Consider the following 21187-nt stretch of genomic DNA (forward strand, 5'->3'; position numbering starts at 1 on the left):
TAATAATTTGATTTAATATTTTCCTTGAAGTTACTAACGTGTTTTTTGTTTTGATAGAAAGAGATACGAGGCAACAAAGTAAGTTGTTCTATTATTATATTTCTGTAGAGAGCATGCTTATATTATTATAATTCCTAGTGTTATGTTTAAGGTAATAACTAAAATTTCTAATATCATGTATGTTTCTAGTATCATGCTTAGGTTGCTTCCTATTTCTTTTATCATGTTACTACCATGTTAGGGCTAAAGCTTTGATTTTTATTGCATAGTGACATGCTAGGATTTGTTATTAATCATGTTAGTATCATGCTTAGAATCTTGCTAATATTATTATTCTTTATTGAGATTATTATTATGATGATGTTGTTGTTATTATTATGTTGCTTGAAATTATTGTTATTGCTTGACCACGCCTTCTCTTGCAGGATTAAAGGGAATTTGTACTTGTAATCACGCTTAATAAGATAATTAACAATTTTATTTAGGCTAATGTGATTTTAATTCAAGTAATCGCCAATAATAGTTTTGTTTGTGCATTAATATTCAACCAACATAGATTAAACAGGTTTAGCATTAATATAATGATTGTATATTAGTCAGAAAGTGCACACGAATATAAGAAAATAAAGTAGAGGCCTATTTTTAGGGCAGGTTCTATCACTTTTAGGTTGGATTTGTACCTTCATCCTCGAATATCCAATCATGATTCAAGACCACTATGGAGTTAGCGATCTCATGGATCGTGAAGGAGTGTAACCTTCACCCTGTGAACGGTTTACAAGTTTCTAAAACTTGTTGGCGACTCTTTTACTCTAACTTTCTTCTCTTTGGACGCCACCATACTTAAGTGTATGATTACAGTGGAGCTCAAGTGTGAGATGCTTGAAATATTCCCTACAATAGTATGTACGCTATACAATTTTACGCAGTATATACATGGTATTTTTGTTACGCAACGACAAAAATACTAAAACGTGGTATTTCTTAATAGGGAAACATCCTAAATATAATGAAGCCTTGTTATAAAATACAACTTTTTTTTTTTGGTTTTGAGCCCAATTATTGCCTTATTGGAGCCTTGGAGGGATGAATTAATAGAATAATGCAACACCATGGGAAAAAAAGGAAAAATTGAAAACAATAATCCCACCTTTATCACTTTTGCTCAAAATAATCCCACCTTTGAGATTCTAGAAATAATTCCACCTTTACCCCTCATTTTCTCAAAATAGTCCCTTGACTGGTTTGTTGACTTGATAACATGTTTTAGAAGGTGAAATTGACAAGTGTCACATTCTTATTGGTCCTTTTTTCATAATTTAAAAACAAAAAATTGAAATAATTATAAAAAAAAAACAAAATAATAATAATAATATTATTAATATTAAAAATTACAGCACTTCCCTATCTTATCCCCTATCCTCTTCCCAGTTCCCTGGTCGGAACCCTTCCCCTTACTGGAGCGTGCCCCTCATCCCTAATCCCCCACCTGAACCAGCCCCTATCCCCTACGTTTCCCCAAGTAACATAACATAGCTCATCCATCCTGTTCTTTGAGTTCTCATTCCCTCTTCGCCACGACCACCAGTTATGGCAACGCGACCACCGACCATCGCACCAACAGTTACACCCCACGCTCCACCACCACCCTCAACTCCAAACCAAAACCACCACCTACTGCAACGCAACACCCACAATTACTTCGTATTTCAATTTTCTATTTTCAAAGATAAAAAAAGTAGTAGTAAGTATAATCTTCTTTTGCTTCCAATTACACGTTCAATAATTTATGATAAATAATGACACAAATCTCATAATTTGAAGAATTTGATAGTCTTATATCTTCGGGATTGCAAAAGATTAAGGAATTGTGTGAAGTTACTGAGAGGTGGGGTCAATGGAGGGGGTCGTGGCGGGGTGTGGACCGTCGAGGTCAGGTCAGAGGGGGAGTGGGGGTCAGGGTGGCAGTTATGGAAGGTAGTGGTGATAATAGTGGTTATGAAAGGAGGTGGGAGGAAGAATTTAAGATAAAAGAAAAAAAAAAATAACCTGTTAAGTAGGTTGAAGGTAAAAAGGATTATTTTGAAAAGATGGATATTAAAGGTGAGATTATTTCTAAAATACTCAAAGATGGTGTTATTTTGAATAGAAATGATAAATGTGGGATTATTATTTTCAATTTTTTCAAAAAAAAAAAAGAATTAAGCTTACTAATTGTAATTACTACGTTCACACCCATGCCACTCAAAATTACTTAAGTTGAAATATTACTCAGTAGTAAAGGAACTTTCTTCTTCCCATAAACTAGTCAAGGGGAATAAACACAAAGCTACCTTCGTCTTTTGCATATACTTTCACTAAATTACCAATATTTCAGCAGCACCAACTAAATCTAAAAATAACATGTTCAACCCTACCTCTTAATTACGATAATCCGTCTCTCCACCTCTTTCTCAGCAACTGTAACACAGAACTTGCCCCAAGAATGTCATGAATGTTAAGATTAAATGAGATACTCAAATCACACAACTCCAGTATTACTTCAACAGTTATATTGAAACCCAGAACGGCTAAGACCCGCACAGCATTTGCAATCCTGCATACGTTTTGCCGTGTTTCCAAGGAAGTGTAATATTCTTCAAGATTTATTTCGCCATGGAATCTGGATTGGTTTTGCCAGATTCAGTCACTTCATCCACTTCCATACTATCTTTTCTTACAGTGAGTTCACCAACCCAGACATAACCATTACATCCAAGTATTAAGAGAACTCCATATGGATTTAACGAGTGGAAATACTGCTTGCGTCTTTTCCCCAAATAGGAAGGGACAGTGATCAATTAACCCCTCTTAAGCTGCAAGAGCAAGTATCAAGTAATGAAGACAAAGTTAAAAAAAAAAACTTACTCGTACTATTTTTAAACGTAAGGGTCCTAATAATCACAAAATAAAGGGTATCATGTTCTTGTTCTTCTATGTCGCAGCAACTTAACACAAATGAAGTTAACACAACCGCATATTTAATCCTTCTGCGGAGAAATATTCTAGACACTCGAAGGACTAACACAAAGCCATAAAAGTATTAAGGATTGGAAAAGGCCCAAGTGGAAGATAAGAGTATTGTCACGATTAAGATGGGAAACCCAAAAAAAAAAAAAAAAAAAAAAAAAAATGCTACTCCTTTTAAGAAGTCTTTTACCCTTCCTGGAAAATTGACTTTCTTTATGCCCAAATCCCCATTATAATAAACTAGAGATGTTTAGGACAATTGAAGAACAGAATACTTAAACCCATACCTTCCCATACTTGTCACTCCTTGCAATCTTGCATGTAGCTGCCAAGTACCATCATGTTGACTATTACGAACCTCAGCCTGGAGGAAGACATATATTTAAGAAAAAAAATTAGAAATTCAATTATTTGAAATTGTCATATACCATAGATATTAACAGTTGAAAATCCAAAGAAACTTACAGAAATGACATCATTCTCTACAAATATATTACGCATGTTAAGTTCATCAACCGGTGTACGCCGCCTCTAGCAATGACAATAAACTGAAGATTAGATTTTACCATGCTGATTTCAGAAAGCAAAACACATACATAGATGAGCACGTCATCTTTCAAACAATATCGAGAACATTGACCAATCAACTATGATCACAATTCCAAAGACACGTTCACGAATATGCATTTTTCCAGTAATATTCCTTCCTTATTATAAGGAAAATTTGCGAAAAAGGTCCTTTTAAGTGGTCGACCTTGTAAGGAAGATGTTTTTATGAAAAGGTGATACAAAAGGTCCTTATATAAACATTGGGTTGTGAGGAGGGTCCGTTGACCGAATTTCGGCGTTGTCCAAAATTTTCCAGCAAAAAAAAGTCACTTGCACAGCACGTGACCACTTTAATGACCCTTTTTTCTTTTTCTTTTTTTTTCTCCTTTTTTTTTTCCTTTCCCTCTTCTTTCTCGATTTTGCCCTTTTCCCCCCATTTTTCCCTACCTTATTAAACCCTAATTTGAGAAGAACAATAATCCCAAACTGTTCAATTCTTATCCTGGCCAGAAATTACAATTGAAGGCCAATTGAAGCCATTCCAACGCGAGTCGGACAAGGGTAAGGTCACAATCCCACTTCAATTTCAAGTTTACTTCGCAAATTGAAATTAATCTTTGTTTGTTGTACATTGTTGTTGTGCAAATCGATGAAGAGGTGTAATTACGGTCTTCCTGTTGTGGATTGCTTTTTCGTTGTGGATTGCTCTTCACCATTTTTACATACTAACTTAGCTAATTTTGGAAAAATATTGAAACTTTTTACTACTTTGAAAGAGACAAAAGAAGAAGAGAGTTAAAGCCTTACCTAATGAAGAAATTGTGAAGTTAATCTTCTGCTACATACACTGATTATCGCCATTAATTTCTTGTACAGTGTTTCGCCATTAATGGGGTAGCTACTAGTCACATCAGAAGAGTTGAATGGGAAATAAGGTAGGGAAAAAAGGGGGAAAAGGGCAAAATCAAGGAAGAAGAGGGAAAGGGAAAAAAAGGGAGGGTCATTAGCGCGTGACTTTTTTTGGCCGGAAAACTTTTTTCAACGCCGGAGTTCGGCCAACGGACCCTCCTCACAACCCAATGTTCATATAAGGGCCTTTTGTGCCACTTTTTTTCATAAAAACATTTTCCTCACAAGGTCAACCACTTAAAAGGACCTTCCTCGCAAATTTTCCTTATTATAAAGGTGAAAACATAAACTCTTATCAACAAGCTTATCAATTACAACTTTACAAGATGAAAGTGATCTAAAAGGTAATAGGCTTTCGAAGTCCTAGAAGAATCTGTTAGAGACTCCCCTGTGGCAGGCTTAAGTATAACCAAATACCAGATTTAAGTCTAAGCAAATATGATACTCAAGAAGTGGAAACTAACCTTGCAAGAAGAATCCGGACACCTTAAAAATGATCTAAAACCATTCATCTCAACATAAGTGACACTTAGAATGCTGGCCAAGTGGCCCTTCCCCGTCTTCTTAGTTATTGTTTTGTTCTTTCTTTTCATTGTGTGTGTCAATGTGGCAGTGATAAATAAGTCGAGTCGCGACAATTTGCCAATCCCAGGGATAAGGTGGTTAATAATTTAATATCGTACATCAACATGTCCCTACAAATCATGGTTTTTTGTAGCATTAATATTATACATAATTGTTTTTTATTTCCTTTATCTCACTAACATAATTCTTGTTGTATGTAGTCTTCAATTTGTGAGCTTTATGTGAGAGAATTATCCCACATAGAAAGAATATGAAAGGTTGGTTTTGTTTATTAACTAGTGTGTGCAATGTGTGTTATGAGTTGTGGGCCTTTTTGTGTGGACTGATCATGGGCTTGCTAGTAGATGATTAGTAGTATTTTATCAGAATATTTGCTAATCATAGACTAGCACGTGGCATGCGCACGGTTAATTAATTATGACTAAAACGTGCCAATTAATTAATATTTTTTTAATTTTTCGGATAATATAGGAGGTAGTTATTTTATCCCAAAATAACTGCCATACTTATTTTTATATAATTGATTAATTGGCAGTGGAAAATCAGTTTTTCATATTCTTTTCTCACACAACATTTTCTCAAAAAAAAAACATGTCATGGAGAGTGAAAATTATGTTGTATTTTCATTCTAAGAATTAGGAAAATCCTAGGGGCAAATTAGCATAGATTTTTCCATCAGCATCATAGTGGGGGGCTAATATTATCCTAAGGACATAGATTAATCTCGTCCTATTCAGTTTGTATTTTTATTGTAATTAGTTTCATATTTTCTGTAATTGTATTTTCTAACAATCTTAGGATAATATTAGAATTAGAATGTGGTGGCAGCAATGAAGATTTTCGGCAATGATGCTGTCAAACTGGACCGTTTTGATGGAACCAATTTCCTTCGTTGGAAGGAGAAGATGTCGTTTCTACTCACCACTTTGATGATATTCTATGTTCTTGATCCTAAACCGGAAGCCTTACTAGAACCATCAGACAAAGACTCTGAAGAGAAAGTTGCTCAATGCAAGAAACGTGCTGAAGACGAGATGTTGTGCAGAGGGTACATTCTGAATTCGTTGTCTGATCGCCTCTATGATCTTTATACCCCTATGAAGTCTGCGAAGGAAATGTGGCTGTCCCTTTAATACAAATATGATGCAGAAAAACAAGGGGCAGATAAGTTCATAACTTTTAAATTCTTTGAGTTTACTATGCTCAATGGCACTTCTATCTTAGATCAAGTTCATGAATTTCTGATTTTGATATCTAATTTTAAAGACCTTAACATAACCATTCCCAAGAAGTTAATTGTTGGGGGGATCATAGCCAAATTACCATCTTCCTGGAATGATTACAGGAAGAAGTTGTTGCATACTTATGAGAAATTCACTTTAGAACATATTCAAAAGCACTTACAAATTGAAGAGGAAACTCGAAATCGTGAGAAGGATATGATTGTTGCATCTAGTTCTAAAGTGAATACATTAAGTCAGAAGAATAATAAGAAGGGTAAAAAGAGAAAGGCTAATGATGATTCCAACAATGATAACACCAACAAATCCTCTAATCCGAATAAAAAGGGTAAGAGGGATCTATCTAATGTTGAGTGTTACAAGTATGGGAAGAAAGGCCATATGAAACGTTTTTGCAGAAATCCTTCGAAGAAGGAACAAAACAAAAACTATAATCAGAAGAAAAATGATGAAAACGTGACTGCTGCTAATGTTGTTGAGGAAAGGGACAATGAGATTATTGCCATGATTTCTGATTTGCACATTGGAACGATCTAAGAGTTCCATATGGCTGCTGTTGTCCCTTTGCATGATGATTGGTGGTATGACTCTGGTGCAACCACTCATGTATGCAACAACCATTCACTTTTCAAGGATTATGTTGAAGCTGTTGAAGGACATGAAATTCTGTTGGGAGATCATCGCACTAACAAAGTCCTTGGAACAGGAAGTGTGGAACTCCAATTTACTTCTGGAAAGAAAGTTGTACTGACTAATGTATTACATGTTCCAGATATTAGAAAAAATCTTGTTTCTGGTTTTATTTTATATAAGAAAGGACTCAAAGTTGTTATAGTGTCCGATAAGCTTATTTTATCTAAGGCAGGAACTTTTGTAGGCAAAGGTTATGTATGTGATGGTATGTTTAAACTCAATATCAATAAAGTTGTAAGTTCTAATTATTCTTGTGTGCAATCTTTTGATTTCAGTTTCAATGTTGAATGTTCTAGTTTTTATCTTTGGCATAATCGTTTGGGACATGTTAATTATTAAACTATGAAATTTATGAATAAAAACGGACTTATTTCATATAGTGATGCTCATAAAGATAAATGTGAGGTTTGTGTCCAAGCGAAAATGAAGAGAAAACCTATGTGTATTTGCTGAAATCAAAAGATCAAGCATATGACATGTTTTTGATTTACAAGTCCATGGTTGAAACACAAAAGGACAAGAAATTGAAAATCTTGAGAAGTGATAGAGGTGGGGAATATTTTCCTACCGAATTTACTTCGTTTTGTGAGGATAATGGAATTGTACATCAAGTTAGTGCACCCTGTAGACCTCAACAAAATGGGGTGGGTGAGAGGAAAAATGGAGTTTTAGTTGATATGGTGAATGCCATGATTGTAAACTCCAATTTACCTATGAATCTATGGGGTGAGGCTTTGCTAACAACTTGCCATGTACATAATAGGATCCCTTCAAAGAAGATGAAAATGTCTCCATACGAAATTTGGAGAGGTGAAAAGCCTAACATTAGTTACTTTAGAGTTTGGGGATGCTTGGCATATTACAAAGTCCCAGACCCTAAGAAAACTAAATTAGGTCTACAAGCTTTTAAAAGTGTTTTTGTGGGATATGCAGAAAATTCGAAAGCATATAGGCTTTTGGATTTGGACTCAAATGTGATAGTGGAATCAAGAGATGTTGAATTTTTCGAAAATAAATTCAAGACTGATTCCTAAAAGGTTGATGAGTCATTGCAATCACCACAAACAAATTCTACTCCTTCTAGTAGGAATACTAGGGTAAATACCTAGTGAACCAATTGAACCAAGAAGAAGTGTAAGAGCTAGAAAAGAGAAGAATTTGGGACCATATTTTATTGACTCTCAAGAACTTTCCTTTCTTGTGGAAGGAGACGGAAATGTTGTTACCAATAAAATCCCTTTGATTTTTAATGTGGAAAATGATAATGATGAACCAAAAACATTTCAAGAAGCAATGAGTTCTAGAAATGCAGCATTTTGGAAGGAGGCAATTAATGATGAGATGGAATCTTTAATGGCTAATAAAACATGGGTCTTATTAGATTTGCCACCTGGATCCAAAGCTATTGGTTGCAAATGCATTTTTAAGGTAAAGAAGAATGTTGATGATGAGTCAATACAAATTTTCAAAGCTAGACTTGTTGGACAAGGTTTTTCACAAAAAGAAGGGATTAACTATTTTGATACATATGCACCCGTGGCTAGAATTACATCAATTAGGGTGTTATTAGCTTTAGCTTCCTTATTTGGTTTGCATGTTCACCAAATGGATGTGAAAACAACATTTTTAAATGGAGACTTAAATGAAGAGGTGTACATGAAACAAACCGAAGGGTTTGTACGTCGTGGAAATGAACACAAAGTTTGCAAACTACTTAAATCCTTGTATGGTCTAAAGCAAGCTCCTAAGAAATGGCATGAAAATTTTGATTTTGTGGTTTTATCTCATGGTTTTATACATAATTCTGCAGATAGGTGTATATATTCTAAGTTTACAAAGGATTGTGGTATCATATTATGTCTTTATGTTGATGATATGTTGATTTTTGGAACCAACATGAAAGGCATAAATGAAACCAAGGATTATTTAAGTTCATGCTTTAAGATGAAGGACTTAAATGAAGTTGATACTATTTTGGGTATTAAAGTTAAAAGAAATAATGGGGGTTATTCTCTTAGTCAGTCACATTATGTTGAGAAAATGCTTAAGAAATTTGAGCTTTTGAGTTTTAGAGAATTTAATACTCCATATGATACATCATGTAAACTTAGTAAGAATGATGGAAGAGCTGTTGCGCAGTTGGAGTATGCTAGTGCAATAGGTAGCTTGATGTATGCTACTCATTATACTAGACCGGATATTGCATTTGCTGTTTGCAAACTCTCAAGGTTTACTAGCAATCTTGGTAGAGTATTTGGTTACTTGAAAAGAACTAAAATGCTTGCTTTGCATTATGGAAACTTTCCGGCTGTACGTGAGGGATACACCGATGCTAGTTGGATATCAAGAGATGGAGATAACAAATCCACAAGTGGTTGGATTTTATGCTCGGTGGTGGTGTTGTTTCTTGGGCCTCAAAGAAACAAACATGCATTGCTCATTCCACCACGGAGGCTGAATTTTTAGCCTTAGCAGCAGCAGGCAAAAAAGCAGAATGGTTGAGAAATATGCTATTGGATATAAAGTTGTGGCCACAACCTATGCCAGCCATTTCTTTGCACTGTGATAGTGAGGCAATATTGGCTAGAGCATATAATAAGATCTACAATGGAAAATCTAGACATATCAGTTTGAGACATTCTTACATAAGACAATTAATATCCGACGGGATTATAACTGATTTATGTGAGATCTTGTAGCAATTTGGCAGATCCTTTCACAAAAGGTCTTCCAAGGGATATGGTTCATGGAACAAGTCGAGAAATGGGCTTGAGACCATATGATTAAATCAGTAACAGTGGAAACCCAACCTTGCTTTTGCGAGTACCCGTGATTATAGGGTTCAATGTGGTAATAACAAATTGTTGATAACTGATTGGTTCGCACTAAGATATTCATTTATTTAGTGCATGATTTAGGGTGAGTAATATACTCTTAATGGATTCTATAGTAATATAATTCACCTATATAGATATAAGAAGTGGTGCCGCTTCTACCAAAAGTATGTGTTTAATCTTTTGGAAATACCTATGAATCCAGGAGAGCACATGGCCTTAATAGTGCTACCTTTGTTTTTGGACATGTTGTGTTAGAACAATTGTGTGTGAGGTAACTCCGACTTTAACACTAGAAATTGTGGCTCAACTTTTTAGCTGCCATTAATTTTGTTAGGGTCTTGAGTTATTTTCACTAAGTGAAGGTTCAAATCGAAATATACTTTCATTATACACTTTTGTTGGATTGAAGACTAAGTGGGGGATTTTTGTATGTAGTCTTCAATTTGTGAGCTTTATGTGAGAGAATTATCCCACATGAAAAGAATATGAAAGGTTGGTCTTGTTTATTAACTAGTATGTGCTATGTGTGTTATGAGTTGTGGGCCTTTTGTGTGGGCTTGATCATGGGCTTGCTAGTAGATGATTAGTAGTATTTTATCAGAATATTCACTAATCATAGACTAGCACGTGGCACGCGCACGGTTAATTAATTATGACTAAAACGTGCCAATTAATTAATATTTTTTTTTAATTTTTCGGATAATATAAGAGGCGGTTATTTTATCCCAAAATAACTGCCATACTTATCTTTTATATAATTGATTAATTGGCAGTGGAAAATCAGTTTTCCATATTCTTTTCTCACACAACATTTTCTTAAAAAAAAAACATGTCGATGGAGAGTGAAAATTATGCTGTATTTTCACTCTAAGAATTAGGAGAATCCTAGGGGTAAATTAGCATAAATTTTCCCATCAGCGTCATAGTGAGGGGCTAATATTATCCTAAGAATAGAGATTAATTTCGTCATATTCAGTTTGTATTTTTATTGTAATTAGTTTCATATTTTCTGTTATTGTATTTTCTAACACTTCTGAGTTTAACATACTTGGATGAGGGAATAACCAGGTTAGCAAGCATTATCATTCTTCTTTACCGCTTCTTTTCTCCAAATAATCACATCCTATCCATACACGAAACATTTATTATGTACAAAAAGACAACAAACATCTAAGTGAATGGTCAAAAACTCGAAAAAGGTGCTGTGGTGAGTGAAAGCAGAGAGAGACAGATTAAAATAAGTCTGCAGCTGGAGCTGGTGGTGAGGGAAACTGGTGAGCAAGCAAGGATAATAGGAAGAAAATGATGACTAGGACACTATGAGAAATGGTTGTGGGTAGGCATGGAAGATACTCTGCAGTATTTTGTGACATTTATGTTTTGTCAACCACTTAACCCAAACAACATATTATAGCAAAGGCATTTACAATCTTTTCCTTTCCCATATCTTTCTTGATTCCTTTCCCTTTCCCTGAAGGTACTCAATGAGTAGGGTACTCGATGAGAAAGGTTCGATGTACCAATACATATCAACCCCTTACTAGTTACTATAACATAGTAATCCAATAAACACATTAAAAGCTTATTCACTACAGTAGGGTAAAGTAAGACTTGTCTGCATTCAAAAGTACCTAAACCTAGGCAAACAAGCACATATTAATAAAATATACATTATTACGAATCTAACAAGACCCTACTTGATATATTTTTTCCGTATAGATTATCGTATATTTAAGGTTAAAGTTTGGTCAAATATGACAATCAGATTAGATCAGATCAGACCAGACCAGATAAGTTAAGTTAAAATAAGCAAAAATAAGGTGAACCAAACAAGCCCTTGATCAGTAGTTTTAGAGTCATTTTCGGGCTTGTTTTCTCTTATTTTTCTTTCATTCTCTTATTTTCTTTTTAATAAAGTTTTTTATTTTGGTAATTTTGGCGTGTTTTAGTTTATTTGGTTTATTTATTAGTTTTTAAGTTTGTTTTATCGTTTTATTTGATTTTATTTACTTGTATAATTTTAAATAATTTTTATTAGTTTAGTTTCATTTATGTTATTTTTATTTTACTATTTATTTTCATTTTATTATTTCAACTAGCTTAGGCCTCGTGCCATGCACGTTCAGTGTAATTTGTTTCGTAAAAAATAATTATAACTAACAAATAAAAGTGATGCTTTATAGTAATTTCTTTAATATCAATATTATGAATCAATTTTATTACAGAGTATTACTTTTTTTAGCAAAATCTAATATTATTTCGTTTATCAGATAATTAAAAAGGAGTTGAAATAATATTTTAGGTAAATGTGTATGGAAGAATAATGAAAATTAAATAAAAAGTAATTTTTTTGTCATAAAGATAATATGAAAGATTTGGAATGATATTATTATAATTGTATCAAATATTTACAAAAGAAATTAGTTATAAAGGGAAGGGGGGTTTTGGAGGGAAAAAACAGCACCAAGATGTGACACGTGTCACTCCCAGTGTCTGTTTTAGTATTAAATTATTGATTTTGTACCAATCCTTTCCTCAGTCTTGCTCGTGTTTGTAAGTGTGTTCGAGGTTCAAGGCATATGCTACAATAGCCAAATGGAGTGAGTTTCGGGTTTGAGATAAAGGCATCACAAGCTACCCTGCTTCTTGTTGCCCCCTTAGCCTTCACCCCATCTGTCCCTTCTCATAAACCACATTACAGCCAACTAAGGCCTTGTTTAGTTCACCTTATTTTTACTTATTTTAGAAAAAATAAGTTCAGATCAGATCAGAAAAAATAAGTTCATATCAGATTATCGTTTTATGTGCAGTTTTTAATCGCTAAATATCTTTAATTTCGTAATGAAAAAAATTATGAAAATCATATATTAATAAAATACACATTATTACGAATCTAACAAGACACCACTTGATATATTTTTTCTGTATAAATAGTATATTTAAAGTCAAAGTTTGGTCAAATCTGACATTCAGATCAGACCAGACCAGACTAGACCAGATAAGATAAGATAAGATAAAATAAGGTGAACCAAACAAGCCCTAACTCCTCCCCTGCTCCATCTCTTTTCACTCAAACATCTCGCAACCAATCACGGCTATGCCATCACCTCAACCTATCCCACAGCTCACCACTTACCAATTCATTACTCCAGCCCCTGCACTCCCCTACACTTCTCTCACGCATTTAGCAGCCCTGCTCCACCATCACGTCAACCAATTACATCAACCAACTGAATCTCACTAAACCACAACTCCGACCACCAGCTCCCTATCTCCTTTAGTGCTTTCTTGCTTTAATTCAAACAACAGCAGCACCACTCTATCTTCTCCTTCCAAGGCCGTTGCAATGATTTTAGGGGCCCTATTCTAAAATAAAAAATGGGCCCTTAATATTTGAAAATAATAAATTTTTTTGATTTTTAATCTTTTTAGCAGCAAAATATTAGCAGCAAAATACAACTCAAAACTTACATCAACTTAATTTGTATTAATTCTTAATCTTATTGACTTAAGAAAATTTTAACCTTAACAAAAAAAATGCTTGAGTGATAGCAATAACACAATTACGGTAAACCTAACAAATTTAAAAAAAAAAAAAAAGAATCTAATTGACATTACAAAAACCCAAAAAAAATGACCTTAAATCAAACGAAGGTTTTGTATTTTATTCCCAATTCATATTAGTTTAATTGTGTATCAATTGGGAATCAAATGATTGAAGAAAGACTGAAGATAACCCATGTATATAATGGAAAAATAATTACCCATTTGATAAATATACTTACGGAAAATCAAAATTTATTGCTCATTGCCATAGTTACGGAGGAAAAATAGTTTGAATTTGGCTAAAATTAACTTTCTTTTCCACTGAAAATTCTTGAATGGAGAAATAGGCAATACAATTATCTATAAAATTAAAACTTAAATTGATATACTTATGAAAATACTACTATGATTTGAATTGATGGAGGAATATGAAAAGTTGTACTCCATATAAATTATGAAGTATCATGGAAGCTTGGCTTAAGAGTGGAAAATGAACTTGGGAATTGGTAAATGGTAAATTGGTGGTAAAATGAGCTTAGGTAAATGAGTTTGGGAATTAGTAAATTATTATGAAAGCTTAGCAAAATACTTGCGTTAGAAACAAGAAGCTAGGCTCTTATTAAAAAAAAATAAATAAATAAAAAATAAAAAATTAGGCCCTTTTTCCTGTGCAAAGGGACAATTTGCACTCCCTCTTCTACAGCCATGTTTCCTTCTTCGCCACCTGCCACCTGACCTGAACGGCTGAACCACCATCCCGCACACCGATTTCAGGAAAACTCCACAATCCGCCTCCACTCTCACACTCACCAGCCTCCACCAACCCAGTAGCTCCAACAGCCGCGCAACCCCTACCGCAGCAACCATCTTCATCACCGCACCTCTTCCCTGCCATTTCCGGCTTCAAATCACAGTAGTAATTGTGCAAAAATCCGGCTAGCAGCAAACTCTGGTAGCTATTTTCAAAGCAACTCTATTTTGGCATTTTTGATCCACTGTTCGCAGGCGTGCAGCTATGTGAGAAGGCGCACAATTGGAGTCCAGAATTAGAATCGAGGCAGTAGCAATTGCGCGACCTTTGCGCGATGTCTTCGCGGGTGCGCAAATCTGGGTTCAATCACGAGCTTCACACATGTTAATTAATGCAGATCAAATGGTTTTGTTATGAAGCTCGATGATAGGCGATGATGATGAACGGTGGTGATTGAAGATGATTATTGCTGATGATGATTGATTTTACGTATATAGAACTTGAATTTATAAATTGAAATAAATATTATCTCATTCATCGGATAGTTAGATAAAATCATTAAATCAAAATATATTTTTTAATTTCTAATTATTTGTTAAAATAATATCAATCCTAATGTAAAAGATAATATAATAGATAATTTTTGTTTTTTTTTTTTCATTATTTAAATCTGAAATTACTATTTTTTGTTTTCAATTCTCAAATTTCATTTGTTAATTTTTTCTTAAATGGCGACTGAAAATTTAAATTCTAAATTAATATATAAATCTAATTTTTCATTGGTCGAAATATTACTTTTGCTTATGTGGCGTGTGATGCACGAATTTTTATATACATTTTGTATATAAATATTTTTTTGGTGATATCTTAATTGTTTTCTTGCATTATAAGTTTTAAAAATTTTGTATGAAAATATCACATCATCAGATATTTACATAAAAACATAAACATCAAATGATAATTTATATTTATTAAATATCAAAATATAATTTTTAGTTTTTTAAATAATATAAATCATAATATCTAAAGATAATTTTTAGTTTTGTAACAAATATAAATGATAAAATTTAGTGTTCTTAAATAATTAAAATCCTAATAAATTACTATTCGTCATTTTTACCTACGTGGCAAAAATTTAAAATTTCATTCGTCACTTTTGTTTAGGTGCCGAGTGATTTTTTAATTCTAAAATAAAATAGAAATCTAATTTTTAGTTGGTCGAAAATATACCTTTTCTTCTGTGGCGCTCCCAATGCTCTCCGAAAATGCCTACTTTATTTATATATATTAGATTTTCTCCTTTTATTTTTCTATTTTCTTAGCTTTGCATAAATACCCATTTTGGGTAATTAGACCATCAACTATTCTATTCTCTTTATTAGTTTTAGGAGAGCTTTTCTCTCTAGTTTTAGGGTTTAGGGAGGATTAACCTCCATGGTTAGGGTTTTAGAGAGAGAAAGTGAGAGATTTTCAATGATGGTATTTAGAGGTTAAAGATTCAACTTGTGACAATTGTTTTGGTGACCTCCTTATTAAATCAATGGGAATTTCTAACCTTTCGTCCTCTATTTTATTTGCTTTCTTTTGATTATTGTTTTAGTTGTTAGTATTGCTTGTTAATCATGATGATGCTTGGTTATTTGTTGATTAATCTTGTTGTTGGTATGATTATTGAGTAATTTCTCCATTAAGGGAATGGTTGTGATGTAGTTGGATCTCAAGCGTGTTTTGGTATTGATATTGATTTGATTGTGATTAAAATGCTTTGTATTCCATGTCTTTCTAGTTGTTTCTTTGAGAGGCCTATCAATAGTTGCAATTAGGTGGAATGAACTAAGTTGTGGCGATAGCGTGGCTTAGGAATTTCCATTCAATGGTTTTGCTTGAATATGACCTTGATTTACGTAGCTTATGACGATAGTGTAGGCTATTTGATGAATTGAGAAAGCAATTGACCCTGATAGGCGGTTGGATTGTGCATTAAAACATTTATGTGAGGTGCTTAGTTCACATTCTAAATTGATTTCATGCTTTGTTATGCTTGAGTGAATACTTGCTTAACCCATTCCTTAGTGCTTTAATTATATTGCTTCTAGTTCGTTTTAGTCTTTGCTTTAGTATCTTTAGTTTACTTTCCCTATTCCGGATAGTTGGTGATAAAATTTGGTAGTGCTTAACCGAACCGTTCCCTAAGGTTCGACCCCTCTTCTTGCCATATACTTGTATTAGGTTAGTTGAGTGTTATAAATTGTATTTAATTATAGTGTTTAGTAGCAACGACCTAAAATATTGGCTAAATTTTAAGTTTAATATTGGCTAAATTTCAACGACCATCCTAGAAGCAACAAAATTTTAAGTTTAATATTGGCTAAATTTCATAGCAGAGTGTCATACACTTCAGTAAAAGGCACATAATATAAGAAAATTCAAGTAATAGTATAAAGCATAACAAAATAGAGTGGACAAACAAACATTCTAATAGCAGTAAAGAACAACATACACCTGGATACCATCAGGTAAAGTCATAGAAGAAAGCGTAAGAACAAGATCTTTGTTCGAATGGATCTCAACTCTCCACCGCATTTGAGGAATTTAATAAACATTTTCAAATTTAGCTAACAAATCATAGTTTTAAAAACATCAAAATAGTATAACGAGCATCATATAAACCGCATACAAGCCACCAAATTCTACTACAAACCATCATATCCGCTCTTTTCAAAAGACAGATTAGATTTACTATATATACAATTTCTGAAAATCAATTTTTACAGTGTTTGCCTATTGACATTTTTCATGTTGGCAAACGTTCCTAAAGAAACGTGTCAATTAAAGTGAAACAGATGAATTACTATGTACAAGGTTTTATTTATTTTTTTTTTTTTTTTTTTGGGCATTAGAGAAACAAGAAAGAGGATTAGGCTCCTTTTCTAGCTTCGATGGCTAGATTATGAGCTCTAGTAGTGGTTGTTCTCGGGACATAACAACAGCAGAAATATTCTAAACGATTACAGAACCAAAACTAGCAAAATACTATGTACATTTATAGCACTTAAGATGAATTCATAGCACTAATTAAACTAGCAAAATAAAACAATTATAAATTAATTCAGCAGCCATATGTTTATCAAAGTATACACTTAACAAATAAATTTTTGGAAAAATTGCCACCATTATTCCCAACTTTGCCTCATCCGCTAATATTAATCCCAACTTTCGTTTATTCACTATCACTCCCAACTTTGTACCCCATTAATTTCTATTACACCCAAATGACTTGGAACCGGTTGGAGAGGTGAATTTTGTTGACTTGTGATTAGTTGCACACGTGTCATATCATGATAGGTTAAAATTAAAAAAAATCAAAAATAAAAAAACACAGCCACTTCCACCACCACCAACACCACCTTCACTTCCTTCAGCCCCACCTCCTCCTTTAGTGTCACTCGCAAAATCACCAAGTGGGTGGTCGAAATTCGTTGGAGAAGGCAGCGAGGTGTACGGATTCGACGGGGAAGGGATGGGAGGGTTGAAATGGAGGAGGAAGGGAGCAAAAACGGAGGGAGGAAGGGGGCGAATCGGAGGGGGAAGGGGGCGAATCCGTGGGAGAAAGGGGGCAAATTGGAGGGGAAAGGGGCGAATCAGAGGAGGAAGGGGGCCGAAACAACCACCCTTTTGCCTGAAACAGCACGCAGGGGCCGCCCTGCTGCCCAAATGACAAGGGCTGCACCTGTCGGTTCTAGTAGCGGCTGCCTCTTTTCGGTTCTGGCAGCGGCTGCCTCTCTAGTGGAAATTGAAGGGTCTGCCTCTTGCTGGAAACAACAGGGGCTACCGCATGCCGAAGCCCGAAGGTGGCAGGGCTGCCACCTTGCGTGAGGGTTAGGTTTTTTTTATTTGTTTTTAATTTTTTTTGGACCTATCACGTGTTGACACGTGTGTGTTAACTTGCAATATCAGGTTAGATTATCGGTTGAGTGTGATAGAAATTAATGGGGTACAAAGTTGGGAGTGATAGTGAATAAACGAAAGTTGGGATTAATATTGGCGGACGAGGCAAAGTTGTGATTAATGGTGGCAATATTTCCTAAATTTTTAGTATGAAAAATCAATAAGCAGCTTAAAACTGACTACATATTGTAAGGAGGGTGTTCCCATCGTAGGGGATCTTTCTCCTTACATGCCCATGGCCCTTTAAAAGTTTAGGACTTTGCACTTGTTAAGGTGTATTGGGATTTGAATTCCTGACTGTTTGGGGGACCTTGAATTAGAATTGATCCTATCTCACGCTTTTTTGTAAGAAAGAAGTAGGAGTCGCCAATGAGTTTTAGGAAAACTCATAAACCTCGTTCATGCCTTTCTCCCAAGTAGACTTCAAGGGATATTTAGCACGAATCATAAGTTTACCCATGCCCAAATTAGTCTACGTGTACCAAAAATGAGTTAGGGAGCGAGGGTACTAAAATAACGTTCCCTTTAGGGGGTAATCGCTATCCTAGCCCTAGTACGACCTCTGCTAGCTCTTTCTTTTTCACAATTTCATCACCAAATAATATATGCAACGTGATACCTAAAAACTAAGTTAGTTGATTTTATTTATACGCATCAATCATGTAGGAACTACATTGCAAAAGTCGTTATTCTTATTTAATCAATATTCGTGAAAAGAACAAAAATAAAGAGGATTCGCCTTGGCTTAAGCGATCAATCAACAATTAATTATTCAATTCTATTCTTTATTTAACGCAAGATACTATGTAGAATTGATTAATTAAAAAGTTCGTTTAAAGTGATTAAATAACACTAATTAATTAATTAAAGTTATTTTAAACAAGAAAATAATGGTGATTGATCTAAGTGGTCGGGAATTTACCACTTCTCTTTGCTAGATCTTCGTTTAGAACACTTATGGACTCCTTCTTGTTCGAGAACCTCCACCGTAGTAACAAGTATTGAGGGGGTGAGTGTTTAGGACTAGAGGGTTTGATAGTTCATAAGTTCACAAAGTTTCTGCCAAAGTTTTAGGTTAATTTCTGTCTATTTGAGCCTTGTATTAAGCCTCTATTTATAGGGAATGGGTGCGTTTAGGGTTTTGAGCATTCTGCCGCACTAGGTGTCGCGCGCATCTGAATGGGTTGCGCGCGACAGCCCAGCGCAAGTGATTAAGATGCACTGCTATGGGCAGCGCAGCTGGTGATCTTGCGCGCGGTATTATGGTAAGATTCGATTTTATAATTTTATTAAATTCTGAATCTTTCGAAAGCGCATCTCTAGCAGTTGCGCTGGGTGTTATGCGCAACTGATTAAGTTGCGCGGGCCAGGCCAACGCGACTCATTGAGATGCACGCGGATTTCTCTGCGGTAGCATTGATTTTTAACCTAGGCGCCTTTAAATCCGTCATAATTAGGTTTTAACCTCAGGCTTAAGCCTAATTTTGATCGGGCTTAGTTAATTGGACCTTATTTCATTTGTTTTTGGGTTAGGCTAGTCATTTTTGTGTTCTTGTGATTTAATCAGTTATCCATAAGTATTCCTCATGTTGATCCAACACGAAGATGGTTTTATTTATCGTCATAGCACTTCCTGTCGGGACAGGAGGCCAAAAGTAGATGTCTAAACATATCATCAAATTCTCATGTAAGAATAGAAAAAGGGTCATCACCTCAACAACTCATCCAACAATGATATTTCTAGTATTAGGCTTATACCTACAAATTAAAAATCAATCCATAATAAAACAAAAATAAAAACAATTTTCAAGCAGAAAAACAGCACAAATTCTCAAACAAAACAAAACTAGTATCGACAAAATTTGATCACAAAGAACGAACAATAACAAGTTTATCAACTAGATTGACAACACCACACCAAGTCACAACCACTTCGCCGTCAAGCTCTAAAGTTCCATGTCCTCTTCAAAACAAAAATAGCAACAATTATCAGAAAAATAATATATATATATAAATTAGGGCGAAAATCAAAAAGAAGAAGAAAAAAGAAATACTTGAGGATATTATCTTCATTGTTGACGGGAATAATGTCGGCGACGGTGACAGAAGCGTTGGCAGCGGATTTGGAGGAGAGAGATTAGAGGTTTTCTAAGGCTCTTTGAAGGCAATTTGATTCAATGACAATTCTATTTCTCTCATTTTCTTCGGTTATTGTTCTTATACGAGTAGCTCTTTCTTCCGCACTTCTTTCTTTGACTATGGTTTTAGATAATTTCTTAAACCCATAAACCCTGAGATTTTGTAGTTCATAAACTCGTTATTTTAAGAGAAAACTTACAAGGTTACCATTCATCTTGTTGTTTATCAAGTCCCTCCATTTTTAAGTGGTACATTTCACAAATCTTTTATCAATAATATCTTCCTAATATCTATTTGTTTAGGGTAAAAATACCCCAAAATACGTTTTCCAATCCCATAGAGACACATGGCCCAAATTAAAAGGCAACACATGTCCCTATGGGAAGATGACACGTGTAAACTCAAACAAGAGCACCTGAGAAAGAGAGTAAAGGGCTTCCTTACATCAGGAGCCTAAACCCCGAGAAAGCCGCAAAATGACGCCCCCGGGACATGTGTCCACTCTTGATTGCGCCACCAGTCATAGCACTAAAAATTAGGGTAGTAACCCTAAGGGGCACAATTCCCCAGCCCTATAGGTACCCTAATCATTTATGATGGGAAAGATGGATTGTAACATAACATTGAAAAGAGCATTAGGAGCTCCCACTTATCTCTACTTTCTCTCTCTAGCCTTTCTAATTTTCGATTCTTAACTTGATCGTCGAAAGCGAATATTCCGGTAAACGTAATATTCGTTATTTTTCAGGTGTTCGAGCCTATCTGTCCGAAGAGCCTGACTAGTATCCCAAGGGAATAAAAAAAATCCCTGAAACATTTGGCGCCGTTTGTGGGGATATTTGTCCGTTATGGTATTAGATGGTCAGACACCTGACACCGGTCCGGGTCCGGGTCAGGGTCAAGACGAACATGTAGAGACGTTGATTGCAACGATCAGTTCTAGTGATCCTCTGACCGCCTCATTCCATGAGGCCAAGGAT

At 34.7% G+C, this 21187-nt stretch overlaps 1 pseudogene; it reads right to left on the bottom strand.

Annotated features, from left to right (window-relative positions):
• Positions 1–2413: 2413 nt before the first annotated feature.
• On the bottom strand, positions 2414–20267 carry LOC145571112 (exosome complex component RRP4 homolog; annotated as a pseudogene).
• Positions 20268–21187: the final 920 nt, after the last annotated feature.

Source organism: Chenopodium album, chromosome 12 (assembly GCF_948465745.1).
Source record: "Chenopodium album chromosome 12, dcCheAlbu1.1, whole genome shotgun sequence".
NCBI lineage: Eukaryota > Viridiplantae > Streptophyta > Magnoliopsida > Caryophyllales > Amaranthaceae > Chenopodium > Chenopodium album.